The following is a 21,509-nucleotide window of genomic DNA, read 5'->3' on the forward strand; positions in this document are numbered from 1 at the left end:
TTAAGGAAGTAACCAAGGTTATTCAACACATAAATATGTTCAAAAATATAACTTATACCTCTTGATACCCAGATCATTGTTCTATCCAGTATACTCTGGCCTCATTTAATACTAAAGTATGTAAAGATAGATATAAAAACATGAAATACTGAAACTTTTGAAGAATAAAATCTGAAATAAGAAAAAAGATCACATTCATATTTACACTAAAGTGATCCTTTGCATTACAATTATATATGATTATATATCCACAAATTGAAATATATAATTAAACAATTATCAAATATAAAGATCATATATAAAAATATATGATTATCCATGAATGTTATAAATATTGCTAAATATAACAGACGTACATAGTCATCCACCATTAACCATAAATTACAACATTTTTTTTAACAAATACAGATGCATATCACCTCAGGTTAAGAGATAAAACTTACCAGTGCACAATAATTCCCTCAAAAACCCTTCACAATCTTAACAGCTTTCTTTCATTTCAGTAGTCATCACCCTAACATCATTCTAACATTTATGACATTAGCTTATCTGACTTTATAATTTTACACCATAAATAAATAATCGTTGCTCTTTTGAACCCTTTATAAATGGAAGGATAAGGTATGTATTTTAATTTTCTAGCTTTTTTTGTTGAACGTTATATCTTAAAGATGATTCCACACACTTCCACTTCAGGTATTTGAAGGTGGATAACTTTAGACAACTCTCCCACTGAGAACAGTTTTTAAAAGTATATGTCATAATACAAAAACCATTATCTGAAAGCGTCATAGAAAGGACACAGGAATTAATCATTATAAAACAAAAACCTTAGGGAAGAAAATTTTAGGTGGGAGCTTGACAAAAATGAAGATATTCTTCTTTAGCAGTGTCTGCAAGTTCTAGTAAAGAGTATATGTGCTTTTGAAAGACTCACAGGGCTAGTGTTAAACTGCTAAACAGAAAATATTGAAGCATCCACAGAAAAAAGTAAGATTACTGTTAACTGAGCAACGATTTAAAAAATTCAATTGGAATACAGTGGAATCTACTTTTCAAAGTTGTAAAGAGCATAACTGCCTAACTAAAATACAACATGCATACAAAATAAGTCAAGAATGATGGTGAAATAAAGATGTATTTCATTTAAGGAAAAGTGCGATAATTTGTCACTACAGATGTTAACTCAAAGAAATATTAAAGAGTGTTTTTCAGAAAGAAAATGAACCCACATTTAAGATAGTAAAGAATTGATAAGGGTAAATATTCTGTAAAGTACACATCGATTTTATAAAATAACAAGAGTAATTATATCATGTGTGATTTAAAATATATATAGAATTAAAATTTTAAAACATCAATGGCTTATAAGTATGGAAGGAAGTAAAGCATACTAAAGTCCTATATTTTCTGGTAAGAGGTTAACAACAATAATTAACATTAGATTTTAGTTAAGAATGCATGTTATATATCATAATCATAAAACAAACTGATAAAAATTTATAAGTTCTAAGCTAATATAGTTTGGAAATTGGAATAATAAAAAATATAAAAGGAGACAAGAAAAGATATTAAAAATATAAAACAAGTTAGAAAATAGAGAACAAGAGTGAGATTATAAATTTAAAACAAAAAAATTAATTGAATTAAATACAAATGGAATATATGCTCCACTTAAAAAACAAAGATAGAAAGTTTGGCTGTAAAAGAATACACAAAGATATACTCTAAAAACTCTATCCCCCAGAACTTGATGTAATTATAATATCCCACTAACTAGATAGAAATGCAAGCATTACTAGGGGTAAAGAGAGCATTTTATAATGATAAATAGGAAGATATGACAATTTTAAATTTGATGCCCCTACAAATAAAGCCTTAAATTATGAAAAGCAAAAATATACAGATCTGCAAAGAGAAATATGTAAATTCATAATCATAGTGGAACTATTTAATACCCTTTTCTCAGTAAATATTAGAATAAGCAGATAAAAAAATCTAAGGATTTAGAAAATATGATTGACATCCTTAACAAATTTGACTTTATTCACATAAGTAGCATATTTTATCCAACTTCAAAATACACCATTTTTTCAATGTCATATAGAGCACTTATAATATTTACCTTATTTTAGATCATAAAGCAAGTGTCAACAAATTTCAGTGGATTTAAGTTTACTAAGCATGTACTCTGACCACAGTGGAACTGAGCTAGAAATTAATAACAAAAAAGATATCTAGAAAACCACCAATCATTTGGAAATTAACCAATACATGAATCCATAGATGAAAGAAGTACATTGAAAATAGAAAATATTTTGAAATAAATGACAATAAAATTACACATATCATAGCTTTGTGAGATGTATCTAAATCAATATTTATAGGGAGTTTTACAGCATTAAATGTGTGTGATAGAGAGAAGAAAGAATGAAATTCAATATACTAGCATCAATCACAAAAAGCTAAAAATTTAACAGCAAATTAAAAAAATAAAGTAGTAATATAAAAGCAAAAGTCAATAAGTTAGAAATAGATATAAAATAGAGAAGAAAATAGACTTAACATAGGTTCTTTGAAAAGATTAAAAAAAGGAAAAAAAAAAGATAAACTCATAAGAATGACTAAGAACACAGGAAAAAGGCACAAAAAAACAAAGGCAGGAGAAAAAGGAGGGGAAAAAAACAATAAGAGAATATTATGAATAATTTCAGGCTTACAAATTTCAAAAATTAGGGGAAATAGAACAGGTACCAAGCCAAAAATGCCAACCAAATGGAGATAAGAATATACAGAAAATATTAAAAGCACTGTAACAATTACAGATATTGAATACAGAAATAGAATTTTCCCCACAAATACAATTCATGACTAGATGATCTCAACATTTAAGGAAGTGATGATACGCATCTTCCTAGATGACAAATTTTTCCAGAATAGAGAAAATGGGAGCACTCCCCAATCATTTAGGAAGCCAACTGAATTCTGATATGAAACCCTGACAAGAATATTTCAAGACTAGAAAATTAAAGGTGAGAATTATTAAATTTGCTGAAGACAATCTATGAATAAAAATCTTTCAAAGATAACTTTAAAGACACTTGAGACAGTAACTGTACAGCCCTCAATATAGAATTGCAAAGTGAGTGAGCTTGCAAGGTAGATCATGTCAATAATCATGGCTTGGCATTTATCAATGCTTACAATATGACATCATGTCAAGCATCTTCCACACGCTTTACTCACTGAATTCCTAAAACAACCCTGTAGGGTGGGCCCTATTTTAACCCCACCACACTATTCTGCTTCCCTATCTCTCCTCCTCTCTCTTATCCCCCAGCAAAGTCAGCACTGGGACACGGGTTTATGCATGTCTAAACTACTGTACTTTTCTCTAAACCACACTGCCTTCCTAAGACAGAATGAAAGGTAGTTTCTAAGTGTGGCAGGAAATTGCCATTCACAAACAACAAAGGATTAAGATAGGTGTTTGTCAGAGAAAGGAACAAAGGAGGCAATGGGAGTAAATAATCCCTGAAATTTCCGGCTGCAAGGATGTTGTTCTGGTATCCAGTCCAAAGTTTTGAAACCCCGACAGTTGGTCTAAGTTTGTCCGAATTAGAATGAGAAAGGTGAGGCAAGTATAAGCACAATCAGTCTGGAGGTGGCATTAGAAGATAGCACTGAATTGCTCTTTCTTCTGAGAAGTGCCATGACTGCTGTTAAATTATCACTCTACAGAGAGTTTTGTCCTGATTCTTGATGTGCAAATCTAGTTGCACATTAAATAAATGTGACAAACTAATGGGTTAGAATATGTCTCTTACTATCTATGAAAATAAAGATATTTATTAAGTTTTGCAAAGTGCTGCAAGAGATTCCCAGAGAAAGGCACTGTGGCTAATACAAATAATAATTTGGATTTATATAGCCCCTTGCTCCAAACTCCTGGAAGACCTTTCACAGTATCATTTACTTGTTAAATGTCTACAGTGTGTTTTTTCTGAAGAGCCTATTTCCTAATGTTTTGAGCATGAACTTAAATTACAAGCCTTCAGATATTCCAAAGGTGACAATCCTTCCAAATCATTTACTTGTTAAGCATAGCATTTTTCTGATATGAAGCAGGTACAAAAGTGGTCACAATCAGACACAATGTTTGGTCTGCATCCCAAAGCACCTACTTCTAATCCAAAACATTTTTTCATCTGTTTTTGTTTGTTTCTTCTTGGTTTTTGGTTTGGTTTTGTTCTATAACATTGTGTCTATTTTTTGAGAGAATTTAATGTGACTGACTGGTATAACCCTAATATTACATATGTTAAATTATTATTGTTATCAAACTGATAAAGTAGGCCAATTTAATTTAATTAAAATTTGACTTCAAATATTAAACTGTATATAAGAAAAACTCAATTGAAATATAACTTAAGACTGAGAAAATACTGATTCCCTGCAAGCAACTGAACTGCCTGTGGTAGAAATTGAAAATTAGAAGGTAACTTCTTTATCAGTAGAACTTTTTTCTGCTAAGTAACTTTTTCCTGCTAAGAATATGGATTATCCAGTCTTTTTACCAAAAATAAGCATTTTAAAAAGTGATTTCAAATGAATTTTTAAATAAAGTACAACTTAATTTATTTGAAACTTAAAAAAACAAATATGTGGTATTGTGTAATGTGTTTTATACAAAAATTGGGGAATTACCTATGAAATTATTTTCCTATAAATGCTCTATTTGAATATCATGGAGGAGTTTTAAGAGAAATGTACCAGCAAATACCAGGGACAGGAAGAAGCTGTTTACATCAGAGAGGTTTTTGCTGCAATTTTGCTGTTTAACAATTCCAACTGTCTACGCTCCAGTGGCTTAACATAGAAAGCATTTATTTCTCACTTACAGCACTGTATGGAGCCTCAAGAACTGCTGGGCCCAACTGAAATGTTCTGAGTGTGGCTCCAGGCCATGACTTGTGTTCAGGCTACTCCTTATGTCTTCTCATTCTCCTTGGATGACAGCTACATATAGGCATCATCTTATGGCAGATGGCAGAAGTGCAAGAGGACGAGCCAAAGCGTGGACACACAGTAAAGTCTCTGTTTCTGTTACACCTATGAATATTCTGTTGGCCAAAGCTAGCTGCATGGAGAAGCCCAGAGTCAAGGATGCAGACAAAATATACCTGCCCTATTCTAGTGAGACTTTTATAGAACTGCAAAGCAGCATGGCAAAGAGTGTGCATGAGTAATTCTTTTACTGAGAGGGAGTGAAGAACTGGGAACATAACCCAACATACCATTTTGGGGAAATCACCATTCCTGTATTTCTTGAGGAATAATTTCTGCCTGCCTAATCACGTGTTCTCAGAAATGCAAACATTTTCAGTCTTATTATACATGCAAGAGATTTATTTCTTGTGGGGGCCTAGGAAACTAAATGCTTGGGTAAATTTTCCCATTCATTTTCATAGTTCAAAAAAAGAGAGAAAAATTAGCCAAAGGAAAAAAAATATTATTTGTGGTAAAAGTGAAAGTAGACAGCAAACAATCAGCTCTAGATATTCAAAGCAGTTGTTTCTGGAGGCTCCTTCACTGAAATATTTATTAATAACTCTATCTGTGTCTCTCAATCTAAAACAAAATTTTTCCATAAAAATATAGTAAAATATAACTGAAAATGTAAGTATCTTACTTATGTTCTTAATGAGTTCAAAAATATTGCACTAAAAATTTTGTATAAGAATATTAAATTAAATTATTCTACCAAAATAAACTCTAGATAGCTTTATATCATTTGCCAGAGCAATAACAATGAACATATTTAATCTGTATAACTAAAGCAGTGACATGAAGATGTTTTCTTTGGTACATCACAAATGTTCATCAAGACATTTCTACCCAACAGAGGCTGACTCCAAGTGCAAATAATCTGTGTTCATTTCTATAATGCTTATCTTCTATACGTTTCTTAACTTGCTGGAAAATACTTAGGTGGTAACATGTTCCACTAAAACCATTTCTGTTAACATTACATAACTGGAATATCACAGATATAACAGCTTTAAGTACAAATGAGTTAAAATATATAAATATCCCTTATATGATGCTCCACACTCTTGCCCTGATTAATTGTAATCTAGTCTTTTTGCTTGATTTACCTCACAATATTTTAGAGAATTTCCAGGCATATTTGTATACACCCATGAAATGGCAATGATGTACTTCAGGGACATCAATGATGTCCAGATAAGCAGTATAGAGGCAAACATCTGGAGGATAGAAGCTCAGTGATTAGTTCTGATCATCACCCTACCTTGATATGCACAGGTGTTTCACTTTCCATTGCCTCTCACTACTCAAAATTCTGGAAAAATTTCATAAAGGGAGGGTTACCATGCCCTCTGTCTGTGAGACCTTCCATGAAAGGAGCCCACAAAGCCTGTCTCAGGATGGTAGGAGGCTTGTGTCTGATTTGTTAAATTTCTCAAAGCACATTTGCATCTAGAGTAGTCAAGCTGAACTGAGTAAAAAGTAGCCACCACTGCACTAGTAACCAACAACTCCTTCCAGTTCTTCAAACCATTTTGTCAATCAAGACCATGTTCTCTTAGTGAGTTTCCACTGCAGGTCCTTTTGTTTTCTTTCTACTATCTGACAGAAGTTAGAGACTATTCCATTCCATTTTACATATTTGCATATACCCAAACTACATGGGGTCAGAGTAAAAAAGTTCATAAATCAATAGATGCAAACAGAAATGTGGACCAGTCAGTGGGATTCAAGTCCCAATTTAACTGGATATGTTTGAGGAAAGATGGGGTTTAACTTGAAAATTCAATGTTTTAGCTACAGATGACCCAAATAAATGCCCTGTTACATTCATATTACACACATGTATGCATGTTTTTTACATGCATAAATGCTTCTTAAAATTCATGAGTTCATGTTTACTCATGTAAAAATATATTAGTAGCTATAATCATAGTTTCCCCCTGGACATTTTCTTCCAGCTTCTAACTTTCTCCCTAAAAATGTGACACAAAAATGACAACTTATCTCACATATAAGCAATCATAAGAATGTTCTGACTTTTGATAAAGTTCAATAAAATAAAGTCTATTATTAGCACTTTAAAGGAAATCTAAATGAAGTCAAGAAATGGTTGAGTTTTAAGCAAAACATACATATATATATACATATACAAACTCCTGAATGAATGGTGACTTGGAAACATGGCTTAAAAAATCCAATTTATTTATTAGACCACATGAAACTCTTTCATTAAGTGTATCAAATGTTGAAAAAATTATTTAACTTGTGTGAGATTCACTTTATATTCCCAGTGGGACAAAGTTTTTATTTTATATTCCCAGTGGGGCAAAGTTTTTATCCTATTTTATGTAGGATAGTCCCCAATTTTTTCAATACATATTTAGTGGATGCCTACCATGTGCCAGGTAAAGGACAGGTAGCTGTGAGAAGCAGCCTAGCCAGAGGAAATAGCATGTGAATAAAATCAAACAAGTATATAAGAATAAGGATTTTAGGTTGTTTAATATAATAGGAGTTTAGAATAAGAGGAAAGGAGTGCCAACAAATTGAGCCATTTATAAGGATCAGAATATACTAGAATTTGTAATAAGTTTGGACTTTGTCCTGAGTATAATGGAAAATCATTAAAGCAGTATAAACAGGTAAATGACATGACTAAATCTGTATTTTGGAAAGATAACTGAAGTATAGAGGCCAGATTAGAGGGAATGAAGTTAAAGAAAGGACACCAGCTAAAAGGTTACATAATCTAAACAAGAGATGTTATATAGGATTAAAATTAGTGTATTGGGAGAGAGAAAAGGAGGTAGAATCAATACAATTAGGTGATTACTTGGATTATGGGATAAGAGGCAGAGAAAGTCAATGACAACACCCAGGTTTGGGTCTCAAATGATGGAGTAAACATAGTGTATGATTCATTGGGAGAAGTACCACAAAGGGAGTTGTATGTTATGTAAGGAGGAAGATGACTGTGGCAGGGCATACATGAGATTAAGATGACTGTGGATTTACATGTGGAAATATCTAATAGGTACATGGAGTATAAGCTCTAATAAGAGAACTGGGTTAGGAACATCCACATGGGAGTCATTAACATTTTGTAATATTGGAAGCCCTAGGAGTAAGCAAGATAACCCAGAAAGGGTGTTCAAGAGAACAGAAGAGAGTCCTAGGATAGAATCCCCAAATTTTCCAACACTTTAAGAAAGGAAGGAGTAAAGGATGCAACAACGGGCATTGCTAAGTTGAGGCCAGAGAGGCAGACTGAACACCAGGACAAGATGTTGGCCCCCCTAAAACAGAGTTTGTTTCTAGATTGGTAACAAATGCTGTTAGGAGGTTAAGTACAATGAAGGATTAGTTTCTATTATATTTAGTAACATGGAATTAGTAGCTTAACTTTATAAAACAAATATCAATGAAGTTGTGGGGGCAGCAACTAGATTGCAACGGTTTTAGGAATTAACCATTCCTAAAAGAATGAGAAGGGGGAAGTGAGCCAGGAGACAAATTCCACAGTGATACTAAAGGGAAGGACAGAGAGGAGCATCTAGGTCAGGGGAGAAAGAGCTGAGGTAGTAAGGATATAAGACAAAAATTATATTGCTTTGTTCTAATTGTTAGGTGATTTTTATCTCAATCATTTGCAATACTAACATATGCTTCAGAAGATTTACAAATAGCTACATGAAAAGGAATTAATAATCTATCTCAGGAATAGTGGAAACAGGAAGTCCTGAAATACTATAACACTGTGGGCAAATCCAATAGTCCTGTATCTGTGACATCTGAAAATACTATAAAACCCCAAATAGTAGTGTTGAAGGACTTAGGCTTTAAAAGTTAGTAGAATTGGATCTTTAACTGAGGTGTCTTGGGCGTCCTTTTTGCACAGGGAACTCCAGTCTGAAGTGCTGGGGGCAAGGCCTCTGCATGTGGCACCTCATGAGCAAATGAAACTAGACTAAGCACAAAGGAAAATTAGGCCAGCCGTATCCAATCAGTTGAAGGACTTAATAGAACAAACACTGACCTCCCTCAGCAAGAAGGAATTCTGCCAAAAGACTGCCTTTAGACTCGGACTGCAACTCTCCCCTGGGTCTCCAGCCTGCCAGCCTACCTTAAGGATTTTGGACTTACTGAAGACTGAAAGCCTTCAAAATCATATGAGAAAATTAATATTGAGAAAAATTAAGTGACATGAAAGTCATATATTCAGGAGGCTGGTGATCCTGAATTCCAATCCATATCTTTCTGATGGAAAAACCTGCATTCTTAACCACTCTGCAATATGGGACAAAAATGAGGGAAGGTGAGAAAACAGAGCTGCAGAGATGATGAGAAACCTGTACCACGTCATTCAGCTGGGTCTTGGTGCTCTGGTCAGGTGTCAGGCCTGAGCCTCCAAGGTGGGAGAGGTGAGTCAAGGACAATGGACCACCAGAGACCTCCTTGTCCCATGTAATATTAATTAGCAAGAGCTCTCCCAGAGATCTCGGTCTCAATGCTAAGACCCAGCTCCACCCAACGGCCAGCAAGCTCCAATGCTGGATGCCCCATGCCAAACAACTATCAAGACAGGAACACAACACCACCCATTAAGAGAGGCTGCCTAAAGTCATACTAAGTTCACAGACACCCCAAAACACACCACTGGACACTGCCCTGCCCACCAGAGCAAGAAGATCCAGCCCCACCCACCAGAACAGAGAACCAGTGCCCCCCCACGAGGAAGCCTACACAAGCCACTGAACCAACCTCACCAACTGGGGGCAGACACCAGAAATAAGAGGAACTACAAACCTGCAGACTGTGAAAAGGCAACCCCAAACACAGTAAGTTAAACAAAAAGAGAAGACAGAGAAATATGCATCAGGTGAAGGAGCAAGGTTAAAACCCTCCAGACCAAACAAATGAAGAGGAAATAGGCAGTCTACCTGAAAAAGAATTCAGAGTAATGATAGTAAAGATGATCAAAAATCTCTGAAATAGAATGGAGAAAATTCAAGAAATGTTTAACAAGGACCTAGAAGAACTAAAGAGCAAGCAAACAATGATGAACAACACAATAAATGAAATTAAAAATACTCTAGAAGGAACCAATAGCAGAATAACTGAGGCAGAATGGATAAGTGACCAGGAAGACAGAATAGTGGAAATAACTGCTGCAGAACAGAATAAAGAGAAAAGAATGAAAAGAATTGAGGGCAGTCTCAGAGACCTCTGGGACAACATTAAATGCACCAACATTCGAATTATATGGGTCGCAGAAGAAGAAGAGAAAAAGAAAGCGTTTGAGAAAATATTTGAAAAGATTTATTTGAAAATTCCCTAACATGGGAAAGGAAATACTCAGTCAAGTCCAGGAAGTGCAGAGAGTCCCATACACGATAAATCCAAGGAGAAACATGCCAAGACACATATTAATCAAGCTATCAAAAATTAAATACAAAGAAAAAATATTAAAAGCAGCAAGGAAAAATCAACAAATAACATACAAAGGAATCCCCATAAGGTTAATAGCTGATCCCCATAAGGTTAATAGCTGATCTTTAAGCAGAAACTCTGCAAGCCAGAAGGGAGTAGCAGGACATATTTAAAGTTATGAAAGGGGAAAACCTACAACCAAGATTACTCTACCTAGCAAGGATCTCATTCAGATTTGATGGAGAAATTAAAACCTTTACAGACAAGCAAAAGCTAAGAGAATTCAGCATCACCAAACCAACTTTACAACAAATGCTAAAGGAACTTCTCTAGGCAGGAAACACAAGAGAAGGAAAAGACCTACAATAACAAACCCAAAACAATTAAGAAAATGGTAATAGGAACATACATATTGAGACCAACTTCAGACCTAGGGACACATACAGACTGAAAGTGAGGGGACGGAAAAAGGTATTCCATGCAAATGGAAATAAAAAGAGCTGGAGTAGCAATTCTCATATCAGACAAAATAGACTTTAAAACAACGACTATTACAAGAGACAAAGAAGGACACTACATAATGATCAAGGGATCAATCGAGAAGAAGATATTCCAATTGTAAATATTTATGCACCCAACACAGGAACACCGCAATACATAAGGCAAATGCTAACAGCCATAAAAGGGGAAATCGACAGGAAAACAATAATAGTAGGGGACTTTAACATCCCTATTTCACCAATGGACACATCATCAAAAATGAAAATAAATAAATAAATAAACAATAACAACAAATAATTGATATTTATAGGACATTCCATCCAAAAACAACAGAATACACTTTCTTCTCAAGTGCTCATGGAACATTCTCCAGGATAGATCATATCTTGGGTCACAAATCAAGCCTTGGTAAATTTAAGAAAACTGAAATTGTATCAAGTATCTTTTGCGACCACAATGCTATGAGATTAGATATCAGTTCCAGGAAAAAAAATGTAAAAAATACAATCATGTGGAGGCTAAACAATATGCTACTAAATAACCAAGAGATCACTGAAGAAATCAAAGAGGAAATCAAAAAACACCTAGAAACAAATGACAATGAAAACACAATGGCCCAAAACCTATGGGACACAGCATAAGCAGTTCTAAGAGGGAATTTTATAGCAACACAATCCTACCTCAAGAAGCAAGAAAAATCTCAAATAAACAACCTAAACTTATACCTAAAGCAATTAGAGAAAGAAGAACAAAAAAAACCCCGAAGTTAGCAGAAGGAAAGAAATCATAAAGATTAGATCAGAAATAAATGAAAAAGAAATGAAGAAAACAATAGCAAAAATCAATAAAACTAAAAGGTGGTTCTTTGAGAAGATAAAATTAATAAAACATTTGCCAGGCTCATCAAGAAAAAAAGGGAGAAGACTCAAATCAACAGAACTAGAAATGAAAAAGAAGTAACAACTGACATGGCAGAAATACAAAGGATTGTGAGACACTACTACAAGCAACTCTATGCCAATAAAATGGACAATCTGCAAGAAATGGACAAATTCTTAGAAAAGTACAACCTTCCAAGACTGAACCAGGAAGAAATAGAAAATATGAACAGACCAATCACAAGCACTGAAATTGAAACTGTGATTAAAAATCTTCCAGCAAACAAAAGCCCAGGACCAGATGACCTCACAGGTGAATTCTATCAAACATTTAGAGAAGAGTTAACACATATCCTGCTCATACTCTTCCAAAATATAGCAGAGGGAGGAACACTCCCAAGCTCATTCTACGAGGCCACCATCACCCTGATTCCAAACCAGACAAAGATGTCACAAAAAAGAAAACTACTGGCCAATATCACTGATGAAAATAGAGGCAAAAATACTCAACAAAATACTAGCAAACAGAATCCAACAACACATTAAAAGGATCACACACCATGAACAAGTGGGATTTATCCCAGGGATGCAAGGATCCTTCATATGCAAATCAATCAATGTGATACACCATATTAACAAATTGAAGGAGAAAAACCATATGATCATCTAAATAGATGCAGAAAAAGCTTTCGACAAAATTCAACACCCATTTATGATAAAAAACTCTCCAGAAAGTGAGAATAGAGGGAACCTACCTCAACATAATAAAGGCCATATATGACAAACCCACAGCCAACATCATTCTCATTGGTGAAAAATTGAAACCATTTCCTCTAAGATCAGGAACAAGACAAGGTCGCCCACTTTCACCACTATTATTCAACACACTTTTAGAAGTTTTAGCCCCAGCAATCAGAGAAGAAAAGGAAATAAAAACAATCCAAACCGGAAAAGAAGAAGTAAAACAGTCACTACTTGCAGATGACATACTATGCATACAGAATCCTAAGAATGCTGCCAGAAAACTACTAGAGCTAATCAATGCATTTGGTAAATTTGCAGTATACAAAATTAATGCACAGAAATCTCTTGCATTCCTATACACTAAAGACAAAACATCTGAAAGAGAAATTAAGGAAACACTCCCATTTACCACTGCAACAAAAAGAATAAAATACCTAGGAATAAACCCACTTAAGGAGACAAAAGACACTTGTATGCAGAAAACTACAAGACACTGATGAAAGAAATTAAAGCCGGTACAAACAGATGGAGAGATATATCATGTCCTTGGATTGGAAGAATCAACATTGTGACAATGACTATACTACCCAGAGCAATCTACAGATTCAATGCAATCCCTATCAAACTACCAATGGCATTTTCCACAGAACTAGAACAAAAAATTTTACAATTTGTATGGAAACACAAAAGACCCCGAATAGCCAAAGCAATCTTGAGAAAGAAAAATGGAGCTGGAGGAATCCAGCTCCCTGTCTTTGGACTACACTACAAATCTACAGTAATCAAGACAGGATGGTACTGGCACAAAAAAAGAAATATAGATCAATGGAACAGGATAGAAAGTCCAGAGGTAAACCCACACACATATGGCCACCTTATCTGTGACAAAGGAGGAGAGAATATACAATGGAGAAAAGACAGCCTCTTCAATATGTGTTGCTGGGGAAACTGGACAGCTGCATGTAAAAGAATGAAACGAGACCAATACACAACCATACACAAAAATAAACTCAAAACATTAAAGAGCTAAATGTAAGGCCAGACACTATAAAACTCAGAGAAAAACATAGGCAGAACACTCTATGACATAAATCACAGCAAGATCCTTTTTGACCCATCTTCTAGAGAAATGGAAATAAAAACAAAATTAAACAAATGAGACCTAATGAAACTTTGCACAGCAAAGGAAACCATAAACAAGATGAAAAGACACCCTCAGAATAGGAGAAAATACTTGCAAACGAAGCAACTGATAAAGGATTAATCTCCAAAATATAGAAGCAGCTCTTGCAGCTCAATATCAAAAAAACAAACAACCCAGTCCATTAATGGGCAGAAGACCTAAACAGACATTTCTCTAAAGAAGATATACAGATTGGCAACAAACACATGGAAGGATGCTCAACATCACTAATCATTAGAGAAATGCAAGTCAAAACTACAATGAGGTATCACCTCACACTAGTCAGATAGGCCAGCATCTAAAAATCTACAAACAATAAATGCTAGAGAGGGTGTGGACAAAAGGGAACCCTCTTGCACTGTTGGTGGGAATGTAAACTGATACAGCCACTATGGAGAACAGTATGGAGGTTCCTTAAAAAACTAAAAACAGAACTACCATATGACCCAGCAATCCCACTACTGGGCACATACCTTGAGAAAACCGTAACTCACGAAGAGTCATGTACCACAATGTTCATTGCAGCACTGTTTACAATAGCCAGGACATGGAAACAACCTAAGTGTCCATCGACAGATGAACGGATAAAGAAGATGTGTCACATATATACAATGGAATATTACTCAGCCATAAAAAGAAACGAAATTGAGTTATTTGCAGTGAGGTGGATGGACCTAGAGTCTGTCATACAGAGTGAAGTAAGTCAGAAAGAGAAAAACAAATACCGTATGCTAACACATATATATGGAACATAAAAAAAAAAAAAGGTTCTGCTGAACCTAGGGGCAGGACAGGAATAAAGACGAAGACGTAGAGAATGGACTTGAGGACGTGGGGAGGGGGAAGGGTAAGCTTAAGCTGGGACGAAGTGAGAGAGTGTCATGGACATATATACATTACCAAATGGAAAATGGATAGCTAGTGGGAAGCAGCTGCATAGCACAGGGAGATCATCTCGGTGCTTTGTGTCCACCTAGATGGTGGGATTGGGAGGGTGGGAAGCAGGCACAAGAGGGAGGGGGATATATGTATACGTATAGCTGATTCACGTATAGCTGATTCCCTTGTTATACAGCAGAAAGTAACACAACATTGTAAAGCAATTATACGCCAATAAAGATGTAAAAAAAATTAGTAGAATTAGTAATAAATAGAATATATTGCTACAAAAAATACTTATTTATGTTATCATAAACCTCATTTACTTAAACTCCAACTGCAGATTATACATGGTCTTTGGAATATACCTTATTTTCAAAGTGATGTTTTGCCTGATGTCCTCTCTGGCCAGTGAAAGTATTTTCTAATTATTTAAGAAGTTTATTTACAGAAGAAACCCATTCCTATTACATAGATCTTTATTGTAAGTTTTAAATTCACTGTTTCTAAAATAGTTTCATTTATTAATTTATGTGTTAAACTCATTCATTCATACATTCACTCTATCTTATTTAAGGGCCACTATGTACCACATGCTATAATACAGTTGGAGATTTGGTGGATATATTAGAAGAAATAGTTCTTCCTTTTATGAAGTTTAGAGTCTAGGGAAGATGGCTAGCAAGGAACAGGTAAATTCATATAGGAGGAATGTTAATAGGCTTTATTAACATGTATAACATGGTAATCAAGTCTACTTTGAGGATTTATGGAAGGGTATGGATAGCCAGAGGACATCATAACTCCATAAGCTTGTACGAAAATTTTAAACTATAATTGTACAAAACACCTTTACTTCACATGAATCTATATTAACATGAATCAGAGTAATTAAACCCTTAGAAAGTTATTTTTAATAAAAGAAGTTCATTATAGTTACCAGTTACCAGAAAGGAGAGAGTATAATTTATATAATATTAAAAGCTAGAAAAAAATGGGATTCTTTAGAAATAAGATGCTGTGGATAATTGCATTTTCTGGTTAATTGAGGGCTAAGAGTTTTTCCTGCGATGTCACATTTGAATTGAAACATTATTTTTTGGATAATCACGTGTTTCAATGGGCTACAAGACTATAATTTGAAAGATCCCTCATTGTTCCTACTGTGAATGTAACATTGGGAGGCATACATTCTAATCACCTTTCCATACACGAAAGAAAAGCCAATGCAGATATTTTAAATATAGGGGTATTTAAAATTTCTCTTTAGACTCACTCTGACTTATTTTTTAGGTAGGACTACCACCTGCTCTACTGTTATTTAAATGTTGGCAGTGATTTAAACACAGGGGAAATGTAACAACAGGGACCTAACCCTTCTTATAAATCATCCCAAAGGACACATATTTTAGCCTGTCATTTCACGGGAGGATATTATTAAAAGTGAGCTTGGTACAACATGCAATTCAAAACAAATTTGTTGCTGATGCCTTCAACATGCATAACATTTTCATTAGTTGCTGATAGAAGTGGAGGTGGGAAGTAACCAGCTGATTCACCTGCCTAAATGATAATTGCTTTCCCTTCAGTTAAGAGCAAGTCAGCTGTTTTTCTTCATTAATACAGGATGTGTGCATTTCTACAGGAGCTCTTTTCTGTTGCTGGGCACAGGAAAGATAGACTCATTGCTTAGACACACTGGTGGAACTAACACAGTTATTATGTCAACTTTTTTTTTTTAACTTTATTTGTATTTATTTATTTTTGGCTGCATCGGGTCCTCACCGCTGCGTGCGCGGGCCTCTCACTGCGGAGGCCTCTCCCGCTGCGCAGCACGGGCTCCAGGCGCTCGGGCCTCAGCAGTTGCGGCCCGTGGGCTCCAGAGCGCAGGCTCAGCAGCTGTGGCGCACGGGCTCAGTCGCTCCGAGACATGTGGGAATCTTCCCCGACCAGGGCCCGAACCTATGTCCCTGGCATTGGCAGGCGGATTCCCAACCACTGTGCCACTAGGGAAGTCCCGTATGTCAACTTTTGTTCCTAAGAGGTCCTTCACCAAGTTTTAATGATGTTAACATTTTGAAACACCACTGACAGACTTTCCTTCCTTCTTCCCTCCCTCCCTCCCTTTCTCCATTCCTTCCTTGCCTTTCTTTCTTACTTAATAAACCCCATGGGCTCCCTATAAATACATATTATTGAGTTTATTTTTGTTCTTTTCCAAAAATGTTTTGAGGCGACTCTCAAAAAATGCATGTAAACTAACTTAGTAAGTTAAAGATGGACTATCATGCTGAAGGAATATATATTTTAAATGATATGGTCACTGAATAAATTTGTACTTTGGTCAGGTACTTCCCGACATCCTGGGCAAAAAGGAGAAAACAAATTAATAGTTCTTATCATCAAAAAGGAAGCATTACATCATCATCTCAGGAGAGAGAAAATTCTTCCTGGCACAAATTACAAAAGAAATTTCTCATTGATGGAAACTGATGTAGAAATGACACAATGCATACAACTAATGAAATAATTAGCTGCTATAAAACACTGATTTCATCATTATGTTCCTTTAAAAATGAAGTGGATTTATCATTTACTTAAATCCTTATGTTTTGTCTGTGTTCTAGGGCCACTGTGTAAAGAGTTAATATATTTGGATTAGGTGAAAACACCCTAATTTTGGTTCCATGGATACATAGTAGTTTTAAATTCATGCATGCATCAAAAGGCCTATTGTTCTCTACATGGTAAAAATTTAAATGAACTTCATTTCCCAGCATAGGTTTATTAATTACATTTTTTAAAAAAGCTTAGTAAATTTCCCTAATAAAAAACAAAATGTAGTTATATTTCAAGCACAATTACATATTGAGTTCTGCCCCAGGACATTTGAAATCATACTGTACTTTATTTTTTAAATTTTAAAAAATTTATCTATTTTATTTATTTAGTTTTGGCTGCATTGGGTCCTCGTTGCTGTGCACGTGCTTTCTCTAGTTGCAGCAAGCTGGGGCTACTCTTAGTTGCGGTGCGCGGGCTTCCCATCGTGGTGGCTTCTCCCATTGCAGAGCATGGGCTCTAGGCACACGGGCTTCAGTAGTTGTAGCTCGTAGGCTCAATAGTTGTGGCTTGAGGGCTCTAGAACACAGGCTCAGTAGCTGTGGCGCATGGGTCTAGTTGCTCCACGGCATGTGGGATCCTCCCCGACCAGGGCCCGAACCCGTGTCCCCTGCATTGGCAGGTGGATTCCTAACCACTGCGCCACCAGGGAAGCCCGGCAACTTTTTAAAGTAATCTTTCTTTTTCCTCCCACATTATATGAAAAGGAATATATTTATAATATGTTGCTTATAAACTGCCTCCCTGCCCCAATCCCATAAGTTAGATTCAATACAAGATTTAGAGCAGAGGAGTAAGGACAATAAAACAATAATTGAGTTCTGACTTGTAGGAATGAGCTGTTTCTATCAATTATGTATTTAGCACTCTGGTCTATAAAATTAACGTGATATATAAGCCCCATTTTAAAGAATATGTATAAGTGAAATTCTTATAGAACCTTAGCAACTGAGAAAATTTTCCTTTCTTAATAAATTTTAGTTTTAAGAATAAATAAGTAAAGCAAAGTGTTTAAGAGCTTAGGCTCTAGACCCAGACTTCCTGATTTATCTGGGGCCCTGCCCACTGACCTAGTTGATTACTTGGACAAGTCACTTGAATGATCTTGCCTCTAGTTCTCTTATCTATAAAATAGGATAATATTTTAGTAGTATGTAACTTATAACATTGTTGGGAGGAGTAAATAAGTTATTGCAGGTAAAGCATTTAGAATATTTCCTAGAGTATGTGGGAAAAATATTAGATATTTTATGATTATTCATAATATCTTATATGGGAAACTGTAGATTTTCCTTCAATGCAAAGACCATGAGGGAAATAATATCAAAATTTCAGATCAGTAGTTGTTTACTGGAATGGTACTGCTCAGGTGATATTTGGAAATAGGTGTATGGGTGAGAGGTGAGTTGGAGTTACCTCATGGACTCAGGAAAGTAGGTGGGTGGCGTGCTTGCTACTGTCATTTAGAGAATAGAGAAGGAAGAGGCTAAACGTCCTGCAATGCGCAGGAAGGCACCATATAATGATAAATACCTTGCCCCAAATGCCAGCAGATCACTAGTTGAGACACATTACCATGGGAATCAAGCTGTAAGACCCAGTGAAAGGTCTCTATGGCTGCAAGAGGAATTTTAAAAATTATTATTATTTTTAAGGTTATGTAAGGCATGTCTTGAGAAATAGATTAAAAGAAGGACACTCTAACATGTGAAAGTGGTTTAAATGGTATGGGAGAGAAGAATATCAGCAGGCATTTTTATATAATTCATTTCAACTAGTAACTCAAGAAGAGTTTTCTTGCACAAACCTAGTGAGTCAGGAAAACAAAATTGTTGAAGTTTACAGAAGCAATCTCAACATGCCTATAGCATGACTTATGTCACCTGGGTTTAAAAATAAAACTACAACAACCTCTCTTTAGGACATAAAGTAGATAAACAGATACATTTTTTGAATTATTGGAAACAAAATTTTTGGATGTAAAAATTTTTTATATATTGGTTTGAGGGCTAAACACATTTTTTTTCTAAAGAATATTTGTGTTTTGTGAATTGTTAGTAATCACATTAATTGTGAGGCTTTCCTCTGACCCAATTAATTCTTATTTTCCCTGTAACTGAGACCAGTTGGTGGCTGTCCTAGACTTAAAAGCTGAGAAATAAACATTTCTTAACCTACAGACAAGAAGGTTAACAGTAAATTGAGATGGAGAAAAGTTTTCTCATTGTAAGGTCCATTCAAATAAGCTATTCTTCAAGGTAAAAGAGATTAAAAAAATATATACGGTCAATTCTAAAAAAAATACATAGCAGCATTGTCCAATAGAAATACTGATATAATATGAGCCACAAATGTAAGGCATACAATTAATTTTAAATCTTAAATTTAAAATTTTTCTAGTAGCCATATTTTTTCAGAAGACTTTATTTTGATTTGAATTTTATTTTATTTATTTTTTTATACAGAAGTTCTTATTAATTATCTATTTTATACATATTAGTGTATATATGTCAATCCCAATCTCCCAGTTCATCCCACCACCACCCCCCATCCCCGCTAGTAGCCATATTAAAATAAAGTAAAAAGGAACAGGTGAGATTAATTCACTAATTTCAATAATATATTTCATATATCCAAAATATTATTTCAAAATGCAATCAATATAAAATTGATATATTTACATTCTTTTGTTTATACTGAGTCTTCAGAATCCACTTAAGGCACATCTCAATGTGGGCTAGCCACATTTCAAGTGCTCAACAGCCACATGTGACTACTGGCTACTGTATTGATCAGTACAGGTCCCCAGTGTCTTCTATATACTCTACCAACTCTTTTCAAATCTTTTGTCTTTTTTTAAGGATCTAAGTGCCTTCAGTATATCCTGTTGAGTTTTAAAGAGTTAATGAAGAACCAAATATTTATCACAGATATCAGCACATTATTCCTCTTTCTGACCTCAAGGATCTTATATTACAATAAAAGAAGTAAAACATATATAGAAATAACCATAAGACAAAGAATATTTTGAATAAAGTAAGAATTTAGAAAAATGATGTCATAGGGTTTATGTCTTGAAACAATATTTCTTCCATGCCTCTATTTTGCACCATCTTCCTTCCTATTCATGTTTCCACATCAAATCATTTTTCCCCACTACATAAATAAATGATAATGGGAATTTAATTTATTATAGTTCCAAAGCAGTTAAATAAAATAGAATATATTCCTCATTTTAACAATCACATGAACCTAGGAATTGTAAAATACATTTTATATGATAAAAAACATATATCTCAAAATAAAAAATCAGTGCTAGAAATCATCCAGAGAAGATTACAAAGGAAAATAAAGAAGAAAAAATTCATTTGGAATCATTTATTCCCAAAGAAATATTATGGCATCATTATCCCTTATCTCCTATTTCTCTAATTAGATGGTAGAAAATAGTAATCCATTGTTAACAATATCAGTTTCTACAGGAAAAGTCAGAATGAGTAGTTCCTCCTCCTGCCAAGTCTGTATACCCCTTTTTTGTTATCATACATAGGAATTCTATTATGTCTTCTTTTTGTATACATAAACACTCTTAGCAACAAGGAAAGAAAAAAAGCTGAATGGATTTACACTGTGCTGGCTCTGAGATTTAAAGCTTATCTGTGAGAGGTATATGTGAATGCCTATGTTTAATTCAATAGTTATTCAGTTGAGGACCTCAAAGAATGAACAGATATGTTTGTATCTCATACAAGCAGGGAGGCCACTTGGGGACACAACTTGGAGTTGGAATGTCAAACACTATAACTGGGCTCTTTTCTTGTACTTGAAGTTCAAAAGAACAGTTTGACATGTCCTGCTGTTTTTTATACTGAATAAATGATGCTTGGGGTATGTACTGTTGGAGATGTACTGAGTCTCCCAGATTACCTAAGCAGCAAGCATGAATTGGGAAAGGAGGACAGGTCCGATGGCCAAATTTCTATGGGTATGAGGTAGGGTTCCCCAAAGTGCTGAGGTATAGAGATTCAAACTATAGAGTTTTGAGAAAGAAGTTCCTCTTTGAGAGGTGGGAAGGCCTACCTAGAGAGCACTATGGCTAGGAACTAGGTTGAGTCCACAAGAGAACTCCCACGGGTGGAGTCTATCCCTTCTATGCTTGCCATCAGAATAAGGAAACAGTTGTATTTAGCAAATAATTTTAAATTTGGAAACCATTATATATT

This window comes from Tursiops truncatus, chromosome 2 (assembly GCF_011762595.2).
Source record: "Tursiops truncatus isolate mTurTru1 chromosome 2, mTurTru1.mat.Y, whole genome shotgun sequence".
NCBI classification, from domain to species: domain Eukaryota; kingdom Metazoa; phylum Chordata; class Mammalia; order Artiodactyla; family Delphinidae; genus Tursiops; species Tursiops truncatus.